We start from the raw sequence: 11800 nt of genomic DNA on the forward strand, positions 1-11800 counted from the left end.
TAGGTCTCTTGGAAAACACGGTATTTTCAGATATTCACAGTGAATTACCAAGAAACAACATAGGAAACCACTGTGAACGGTGAAGTCACATATAGATCCTTTGGTGTGTCAGGTGAAGCACACTACCCAAAAGACTCCAGCGTTCTTGAAACCAGTGTTTGCTCTTTAGTCTACTGTATCAACTCGAAAGCTCACTGAAGCATACAATGAAGCAGAACAACAACGGCACAGCAAGGGCATAATTCCATCTGTTGAAATCGTTTGATTATCTGTATATGGTGGTTAGAATTTCATCTGGTTGAAAACTGTTGCTGGCCTCCTTCGGAACACAGTCTTTATGAGTTAACAATAAGTGCAACAACAACTTTTAGAAAGACATACATGAGAACCAGATAGCATCTAATATCTTCAGTTCAAAGAGCTACATCTGTACTTTCAGTAGTACATGCGTTACTCTGCCCCGAAAACAAGATATGTCGAGACATCTCTATCTCTGTTTCTGCCTTCAATGGGAATGCCACCCGTCACTATCTCCTACAATGAATGCCATCACCGCACGGACAGGGAAGAGAAAGCAATAACTTCTGTTATAATTGCTAGAAATTGTGATGTTCTCTCCTGTTTCAAAGAATGATCCTTTGCCTGATATAATTTCTAAGCTAGGTCTCTTGGAAAACACGGTATTTTCAGATATTCACAGTGAATTACCAAGAAACAACATAGGAAACCACTGTGAACGGTGAAGTCACATATAGATCCTTTGGTGTGTCAGGTGAAGCACACTACCCAAAAGACTCCAGCGTTCTTGAAACCAGTGTTTGCTCTTTAGTCTACTGTATCAACTCGAAAGCTCACTGAAGCATACAATGAAGCAGAACAACAACGGCACAGCAAGGGCATAATTCCATCTGTTGAAATCGTTTGATTATCTGTATATGGTGGTTAGAATTTCATCTGGTTGAAAACTGTTGCTGGCCTCCTTCGGAACACAGTCTTTATGAGTTAACAATAAGTGCAACAACAACTTTTAGAAAGACATACATGAGAACCAGATAGCATCTAATATCTTCAGTTCAAAGAGCTACATCTGTTCTTTCAGAAGTACATGCGTTACTCTGCACGGAAAACAAGATACGTCCAGACATCGCTATCTCTGCTTCTGCATTCAATGGCAATGCCACCGGTAACTATCTCCCACAATGAATGTCACCACCGCACGGACAGTGAAGGGAAAGCAATAACTTCTGTTATAATTGCTAGAAATTGTGATGTTCTCTCCTGTTTCAAAGAATGATCCTTTGCCTGATATAATTTCTAAGCTAGGTCTCTTGGAAAACACGGTATTTTCAGATATTCACAGTGAATTACCAAGAAACAACATAGGAAACCACTGTGAACGGTGAAGTCACATATAGATCCTTTGGTGTGTCAGGTGAAGCACACTACCCAAAAGACTCCAGCGTTCTTGAAACCAGTGTTTGCTCTTTAGTCTACTGTATCAACTCGAAAGCTCACTGAAGCATACAATGAAGCAGAACAACAACGGCACAGCAAGGGCATAATTCCATCTGTTGAAATCGTTTGATTATCTGTATATGGTGGTTAGAATTTCATCTGGTTGAAAACTGTTGCTGGCCTCCTTCGGAACACAGTCTTTATGAGTTAACAATAAGTACAACAACAACTTTTAGAAAGACATACTTGAGAACCAGATAGCATCTAATATCTTCAGTTCAAAGAGCTACATCTGTTCTTTCAGAAGTACATGCGTTACTCTGCACGGAAAACAAGATACGTCCAGACATCGCTATCTCTGCTTCTGCATTCAATGGCAATGCCACCGGTAACAATCTCCCACAATGAATGTCATCACCGCACGGACAGTGAAGGGAAAGCAATAACTTCTGTTATAATTGCTAGAAATTGTGATGTTCTCTCCTGTTTCAAAGAATGATCCTTTGCCTGATATAATTTCTAAGCTAGGTCTCTTGGAAAACACGGTATTTTCAGATATTCACAGTGAATTACCAAGAAACAACATAGGAAACCACTGTGAACGGTGAAGTCACATATAGATCCTTTGGTGTGTCAGGTGAAGCACACTACCCAAAAGACTCCAGCGTTCTTGAAACCAGTGTTTGCTCTTTAGTCTACTGTATCAACTCGAAAGCTCACTGAAGCATACAATGAAGCAGAACAACAACGGCACAGCAAGGGCATAATTCCACCTGTTGAAATCGTTTGATTATCTGTATATGGTGGTTAGAATTTCATCTGGTTGAAAACTGTTGCTGGCCTCCTTCGGAACACAGTCTTTATGAGTTAACAATAAGTGCAACAACAACTTTTAGAAAGACATACATGAGAACCAGATAGCATCTAATATCTTCAGTTCAAAGAGCTACATCTGTTCTTTCAGAAGTACATGCGTTACTCTGCACGGAAAACAAGATACGTCCAGACATCGCTATCTCTGCTTCTGCATTCAATGGCAATGCCACCGGTAACTATCTCCCACAATGAATGTCATCACCGCACGGACAGTGAAGGGAAAGCAATAACTTCTGTTATAATTGCTAGAAATTGTGATGTTCTCTCCTGTTTCAAAGAATGATCCTTTGCCTGATATAATTTCTAAGCTAGGTCTCTTGGAAAACACGGTATTTTCAGATGTTCACAGTGAATTACCAAGAAACAACATAGGAAACCACTGTGAACGGTGAAGTCACATATAGATCCTTTGGTGTGTCAGGTGAAGCACACTACCCAAAAGACTCCAGCGTTCTTGAAACCAGTGTTTGCTCTTTAGTCTACTGTATCAACTCGAAAGCTCACTGAAGCATACAATGAAGCAGAACAACAACGGCACAGCAAGGGCATAATTCCATCTGTTGAAATCGTTTGATTATCTGTATATGGTGGTTAGAATTTCATCTGGTTGAAAACTGTTGCTGGCCTCCTTCGGAACACAGTCTTTATGAGTTAACAATAAGTGCAACAACAACTTTTAGAAAGACATACATGAGAACCAGATAGCATCTAATATCTTCAGTTCAAAGAGCTACATCTGTACTTTCAGTAGTACATGCGTTACTCTGCCCCGAAAACAAGATATGTCGAGACATCTCTATCTCTGTTTCTGCCTTCAATGGGAATGCCACCCGTCACTATCTCCTACAATGAATGCCATCACCGCACGGACAGGGAAGAGAAAGCAATAACTTCTGTTATAATTGCTAGAAATTGTGATGTTCTCTCCTGTTTCAAAGAATGATCCTTTGCCTGATATAATTTCTAAGCTAGGTCTCTTGGAAAACACGGTATTTTCAGATATTCACAGTGAATTACCAAGAAACAACATAGGAAACCACTGTGAACGGTGAAGTCACATATAGATCCTTTGGTGTGTCAGGTGAAGCACACTACCCAAAAGACTCCAGCGTTCTTGAAACCAGTGTTTGCTCTTTAGTCTACTGTATCAACTCGAAAGCTCACTGAAGCATACAATGAAGCAGAACAACAACGGCACAGCAAGGGCATAATTCCATCTGTTGAAATCGTTTGATTATCTGTATATGGTGGTTAGAATTTCATCTGGTTGAAAACTGTTGCTGGCCTCCTTCGGAACACAGTCTTTATGAGTTAACAATAAGTGCAACAACAACTTTTAGAAAGACATACATGAGAACCAGATAGCATCTAATATCTTCAGTTCAAAGAGCTACATCTGTTCTTTCAGAAGTACATGCGTTACTCTGCACGGAAAACAAGATACGTCCAGACATCGCTATCTCTGCTTCTGCATTCAATGGCAATGCCACCGGTAACTATCTCCCACAATGAATGTCATCACTGCACGGACAGTGAAGGGAAAGCAATAACTTCTGTTATAATTGCTAGAAATTGTGATGTTCTCTCCTGTTTCAAAGAATGATCCTTTGCCTGATATAATTTCTAAGCTAGGTCTCTTGGAAAACACGGTATTTTCAGATATTCACAGTGAATTACCAAGAAACAACATAGGAAACCACTGTGAACGGTGAAGTCACATATAGATCCTTTGGTGTGTCAGGTGAAGCACACTACCCAAAAGACTCCAGCGTTCTTGAAACCAGTGTTTGCTATTTAGTCTACTGTATCAACTCGAAAGCTCACTGAAGCATACAATGAAGCAGAACAACAACGGCAGAGCAAGGGCATAATTCCATCTGTTGAAATCGTTTGATTATCTGTATATGGTGGTTAGAATTTCATCTGGTTGAAAACTGTTGCTGGCCTCCTTCGGAACACAGTCTTTATGAGTTAACAATAAGTGCAACAACAACTTTTAGAAAGACATACATGAGAACCAGATAGCATCTAATATCTTCAGTTCAAAGAGCTACATCTGTACTTTCAGTAGTACATGCGTTACTCTGCCCCGAAATCAAGATATGTCGAGACATCTCTATCTCTGTTTCTGCCTTCAATGGGAATGCCACCCGTCACTATCTCCTACAATGAATGCCATCACCGCACGGACAGGGAAGAGAAAGCAATAACTTCTGTTATAATTGCTAGAAATTGTGATGTTCTCTCCTGTTTCAAAGAATGATCCTTTGCCTGATATAATTTCTAAGCTAGGTCTCTTGGAAAACACGGTATTTTCAGATATTCACAGTGAATTACCAAGAAACAACATAGGAAACCACTGTGAACGGTGAAGTCACATATAGATCCTTTGGTGTGTCAGGTGAAGCACACTACCCAAAAGACTCCAGCGTTCTTGAAACCAGTGTTTGCTCTTTAGTCTACTGTATCAACTCGAAAGCTCACTGAAGCATACAATGAAGCAGAACAACAACGGCACAGCAAGGGCATAATTCCATCTGTTGAAATCGTTTGATTATCTGTATATGGTGGTTAGAATTTCATCTGGTTGAAAACTGTTGCTGGCCTCCTTCGGAACACAGTCTTTATGAGTTAACAATAAGTACAACAACAACTTTTAGAAAGACATACTTGAGAACCAGATAGCATCTAATATCTTCAGTTCAAAGAGGTACATCTGTTCTTTCAGAAGTACATGCGTTACTCTGCACGGAAAACAAGATACGTCCAGACATCGCTATCTCTGCTTCTGCATTCAATGGCAATGCCACCGGTAACAATCTCCCACAATGAATGTCATCACCGCACGGACAGTGAAGGGAAAGCAATAACTTCTGTTATAATTGCTAGAAATTGTGATGTTCTCTCCTGTTTCAAAGAATGATCCTTTGCCTGATATAATTTCTAAGCTAGGTCTCTTGGAAAACACGGTATTTTCAGATATTCACAGTGAATTACCAAGAAACAACATAGGAAACCACTGTGAACGGTGAAGTCACATATAGATCCTTTGGTGTGTCAGGTGAAGCACACTACCCAAAAGACTCCAGCGTTCTTGAAACCAGTGTTTGCTCTTTAGTCTACTGTATCAACTCGAAAGCTCACTGAAGCATACAATGAAGCAGAACAACAACGGCACAGCAAGGGCATAATTCCACCTGTTGAAATCGTTTGATTATCTGTATATGGTGGTTAGAATTTCATCTGGTTGAAAACTGTTGCTGGCCTCCTTCGGAACACAGTCTTTATGAGTTAACAATAAGTGCAACAACAACTTTTAGAAAGACATACATGAGAACCAGATAGCATCTAATATCTTCAGTTCAAAGAGCTACATCTGTTCTTTCAGAAGTACATGCGTTACTCTGCACGGAAAACAAGATACGTCCAGACATCGCTATCTCTGCTTCTGCATTCAATGGCAATGCCACCGGTAACTATCTCCCACAATGAATGTCATCACCGCACGGACAGTGAAGGGAAAGCAATAACTTCTGTTATAATTGCTAGAAATTGTGATGTTCTCTCCTGTTTCAAAGAATGATCCTTTGCCTGATATAATTTCTAAGCTAGGTCTCTTGGAAAACACGGTATTTTCAGATATTCACAGTGAATTACCAAGAAACAACATAGGAAACCACTGTGAACGGTGAAGTCACATATAGATCCTTTGGTGTGTCAGGTGAAGCACACTACCCAAAAGACTCCAGCGTTCTTGAAACCAGTGTTTGCTCTTTAGTCTACTGTATCAACTCGAAAGCTCACTGAAGCATACAATGAAGCAGAACAACAACGGCACAGCAAGGGCATAATTCCATTTGTTGAAATCGTTTGATTATCTGTATATGGTGGTTAGAATTTCATCTGGTTGAAAACTGTTGCTGGCCTCCTTCGGAACACAGTCTTTATGAGTTAACAATAAGTGCAACAACAACTTTTAGAAAGACATACATGAGAACCAGATAGCATCTAATATCTTCAGTTCAAAGAGCTACATCTGTTCTTTCAGAAGTACATGCGTTACTCTGCACGGAAAACAAGATACGTCCAGACATCGCTATCTCTGCTTCTGCATTCAATGGCAATGCCACCGGTAACTATCTCCCACAATGAATGTCATCACCGCACGGACAGTGAAGGGAAAGCAATAACTTCTGTTATAATTGCTAGAAATTGTGATGTTCTCTCCTGTTTCAAAGAATGATCCTTTGCCTGATATAATTTCTAAGCTAGGTCTCTTGGAAAACACGGTATTTTCAGATATTCACAGTGAATTACCAAGAAACAACATAGGAAACCACTGTGAACGGTGAAGTCACATATAGATCCTTTGGTGTGTCAGGTGAAGCACACTACCCAAAAGACTCCAGCGTTCTTGAAACCAGTGTTTGCTCTTTAGTCTACTGTATCAACTCGAAAGCTCACTGAAGCATACAATGAAGCAGAACAACAACGGCACAGCAAGGGCATAATTCCATCTGTTGAAATCGTTTGATTATCTGTATATGGTGGTTAGAATTTCATCTGGTTGAAAACTGTTGCTGGCCTCCTTCGGAACACAGTCTTTATGAGTTAACAATAAGTGCAACAACAACTTTTAGAAAGACATACATGAGAACCAGATAGCATCTAATATCTTCAGTTCAAAGAGCTACATCTGTACTTTCAGTAGTACATGCGTTACTCTGCCCCGAAAACAAGATATGTCGAGACATCTCTATCTCTGTTTCTGCCTTCAATGGGAATGCCACCCGTCACTATCTCCTACAATGAATGCCATCACCGCACGGACAGGGAAGAGAAAGCAATAACTTCTGTTATAATTGCTAGAAATTGTGATGTTCTCTCCTGTTTCAAAGAATGATCCTTTGCCTGATATAATTTCTAAGCTAGGTCTCTTGGAAAACACGGTATTTTCAGATATTCACAGTGAATTACCAAGAAACAACATAGGAAACCACTGTGAACGGTGAAGTCACATATAGATCCTTTGGTGTGTCAGGTGAAGCACACTACCCAAAAGACTCCAGCGTTCTTGAAACCAGTGTTTGCTCTTTAGTCTACTGTATCAACTCGAAAGCTCACTGAAGCATACAATGAAGCAGAACAACAACGGCACAGCAAGGGCATAATTCCATCTGTTGAAATCGTTTGATTATCTGTATATGGTGGTTAGAATTTCATCTGGTTGAAAACTGTTGCTGGCCTCCTTCGGAACACAGTCTTTATGAGTTAACAATAAGTGCAACAACAACTTTTAGAAAGACATACATGAGAACCAGATAGCATCTAATATCTTCAGTTCAAAGAGCTACATCTGTTCTTTCAGAAGTACATGCGTTACTCTGCACGGAAAACAAGATACGTCCAGACATCGCTATCTCTGCTTCTGCATTCAATGGCAATGCCACCGGTAACTATCTCCCACAATGAATGTCATCACCGCACGGACAGTGAAGGGAAAGCAATAACTTCTGTTATAATTGCTAGAAACTGTGATGTTCTCTCCTGTTTCAAAGAATGATCCTTTGCCTGATATAATTTCTAAGCTAGGTCTCTTGGAAAACACGGTATTTTCAGATATTCACAGTGAATTACCAAGAAACAACATAGGAAACCACTGTGAACGGTGAAGTCACATATAGATCCTTTGGTGTGTCAGGTGAAGCACACTACCCAAAAGACTCCAGCGTTCTTGAAACCAGTGTTTGCTCTTTAGTCTACTGTATCAACTCGAAAGCTCACTGAAGCATACAATGAAGCAGAACAACAACGGCACAGCAAGGGCATAATTCCATCTGTTGAAATCGTTTGATTATCTGTATATGGTGTTTAGAATTTCATCTGGTTGAAAACTGTTGCTGGCCTCCTTCGGAACACAGTCTTTATGAGTTAACAATAAGTGCAACAACAACTTTTAGAAAGACATACATGAGAACCAGATAGCATCTAATATCTTCAGTTCAAAGAGCTACATCTGTACTTTCAGTAGTACATGCGTTACTCTGCCCCGAAAACAAGATATGTCGAGACATCTCTATCTCTGTTTCTGCCTTCAATGGGAATGCCACCCGTCACTATCTCCTACAATGAATGCCATCACCGCACGGACAGGGAAGAGAAAGCAATAACTTCTGTTATAATTGCTAGAAATTGTGATGTTCTCTCCTGTTTCAAAGAATGATCCTTTGCCTGATATAATTTCTAAGCTAGGTCTCTTGGAAAACACGGTATTTTCAGATATTCACAGTGAATTACCAAGAAACAACATAGGAAACCACTGTGAACGGTGAAGTCACATATAGATCCTTTGGTGTGTCAGGTGAAGCACACTACCCAAAAGACTCCAGCGTTCTTGAAACCAGTGTTTGCTCTTTAGTCTACTCTATCAACTCGAAAGCTCACTGAAGCATACAATGAAGCAGAACAACAACGGCACAGCAAGGGCATAATTCCATCTGTTGAAATCGTTTGATTATCTGTATATGGTGGTTAGAATTTCATCTGGTTGAAAACTGTTGCTGGCCTCCTTCGGAACACAGTCTTTATGAGTTAACAATAAGTGCAACAACAACTTTTAGAAAGACATACATGAGAACCAGATAGCATCTATTATCTTCAGTTCAAAGAGCTACGTCTGTACTTTCAGAAGTACATGCGTTACTCTGCACGGAAAACAAGATATGTCCAGACATCGCTATCTCTGCTTCTGCATTCAATGGCAATGACACCGGTCACTATCTCCCACAATGAATGCCATCACCGCACGGACAGGGAAGAGAAAGCAATAACTTCTGTTATAATTGCTAGAAATTGTGATGTTCTCTCCTGTTTCAAAGAATGATCCTTTGCCTGATATAATTTCTAAGCTAGGTCTCTTTGAAAACACGGTATTTTCAGATTTTCACAGTGAATTACCAAGAAACAACATAGGAAACCACTGTGAACGGTGAAGTCACATATAGATCCTTTGGTGTGTCAGGTGAAGCACACTACCCAAAAGACTCCAGCGTTCTTGAAACCAGTGTTTGCTCTTTAGTCTACTATATCAACTCGAAAGCTCACTGAAGCATACAATGAAGCAGAACAACAACGGCACAGCAAGGGCATAATTCCATCTGTTGAAATCGTTTGATTATCTGTATATGGTGGTTAGAATTTCATCTGGTTGAAAACTGTTGCTGGCCTCCTTCGGAACACAGTCTTTATGAGTTAACAATAAGTGCAACAACAACTTTTAGAAAGACATACATGAGAACCAGATAGCATCTAATATCTTCAGTTCAAAGAGCTACATCTGTTCTTTCAGAAGTACATGCGTTACTCTGCACGGAAAACAAGATACGTCCAGACATCGCTATCTCTGCTTCTGCATTCAATGGCAATGCCACCGGTAACTATCTCCCACAATGAATGTCATCACCGCACGGACAGTGAAGGGAAAGCAATAACTTCTGTCATAATTGCTAGAAATTGTGATGTTCTCTCCTGTTTCAAAGAATGATCCTTTGCCTGATATAATTTCTAAGCTAGGTCTCTTGGAAAACACGGTATTTTCAGATATTCACAGTGAATTACCAAGAAACAACATAGGAAACCACTGTGAACGGTGAAGTCACATATAGATCCTTTGGTGTGTCAGGTGAAGCACACTACCCAAAAGACTCCAGCGTTCTTGAAACCAGTGTTTGCTCTTTAGTCTACTGTATCAACTCGAAAGCTCACTGAAGCATACAATGAAGCAGAACAACAACGGCACAGCAAGGGCATAATTCCATCTGTTGAAATCGTTTGATTATCTGTATATGGTGTTTAGAATTTCATCTGGTTGAAAACTGTTGCTGGCCTCCTTCGGAACACAGTCTTTATGAGTTAACAATAAGTGCAACAACAACTTTTAGAAAGACATACATGAGAACCAGATAGCATCTAATATCTTCAGTTCAAAGAGCTACATCTGTACTTTCAGTAGTACATGCGTTACTCTGCCCCGAAAACAAGATATGTCGAGACATCTCTATCTCTTTTTCTGCCTTCAATGGGAATGCCACCCGTCACTATCTCCTACAATGAATGCCATCACCGCACGGACAGGGAAGAGAAAGCAATAACTTCTGTTATAATTGCTAGAAATTGTGATGTTCTCTCCTGTTTCAAAGAATGATCCTTTGCCTGATATAATTTCTAAGCTAGGTCTCTTGGAAAACACGGTATTTTCAGATATTCACAGTGAATTACCAAGAAACAACATAGGAAACCACTGTGAACGGTGAAGTCACATATAGATCCTTTGGTGTGTCAGGTGAAGCACACTACCCAAAAGACTCCAGCGTTCTTGAAACCAGTGTTTGCTCTTTAGTCTACTCTATCAACTCGAAAGCTCACTGAAGCATACAATGAAGCAGAACAACAACGGCACAGCAAGGGCATAATTCCATCTGTTGAAATCGTTTGATTATCTGTATATGGTGGTTAGAATTTCATCTGGTTGAAAACTGTTGCTGGCCTCCTTCGGAACACAGTCTTTATGAGTTAACAATAAGTGCAACAACAACTTTTAGAAAGACATACATGAGAACCAGATAGCATCTATTATCTTCAGTTCAAAGAGCTACGTCTGTACTTTCAGAAGTACATGCGTTACTCTGCACGGAAAACAAGATATGTCCAGACATCGCTATCTCTGCTTCTGCATTCAATGGCAATGACACCGGTCACTATCTCCCACAATGAATGCCATCACCGCACGGACAGGGAAGAGAAAGCAATAACTTCTGTTATAATTGCTAGAAATTGTGATGTTCTCTCCTGTTTCAAAGAATGATCCTTTGCCTGATATAATTTCTAAGCTAGGTCTCTTTGAAAACACGGTATTTTCAGATTTTCACAGTGAATTACCAAGAAACAACATAGGAAACCACTGTGAACGGTGAAGTCACATATAGATCCTTTGGTGTGTCAGGTGAAGCACACTACCCAAAAGACTCCAGCGTTCTTGAAACCAGTGTTTGCTCTTTAGTCTACTATATCAACTCGAAAGCTCACTGAAGCATACAATGAAGCAGAACAACAACGGCACAGCAAGGGCATAATTCCATCTGTTGAAATCGTTTGATTATCTGTATATGGTGGTTAGAATTTCATCTGGTTGAAAACTGTTGCTGGCCTCCTTCGGAACACAGTCTTTATGAGTTAACAATAAGTGCAACAACAACTTTTAGAAAGACATACATGAGAACCAGATAGCATCTAATATCTTCAGTTCAAAGAGCTACATCTGTTCTTTCAGAAGTACATGCGTTACTCTGCACGGAAAACAAGATACGTCCAGACATCGCTATCTCTGCTTCTGCATTCAATGGCAATGCCACCGGTAACTATCTCCCACAATGAATGTCATCACCGCACGGACAGTGAAGGGAAAGCAATA

The sequence above is a fragment of the Furipterus horrens genome, unplaced genomic scaffold (assembly GCF_987537825.1).
Source record: "Furipterus horrens unplaced genomic scaffold, mFurHor1.1.pri manual_scaffold_18, whole genome shotgun sequence".
Classification (NCBI taxonomy): Eukaryota; Metazoa; Chordata; class Mammalia; order Chiroptera; family Furipteridae; genus Furipterus; species Furipterus horrens.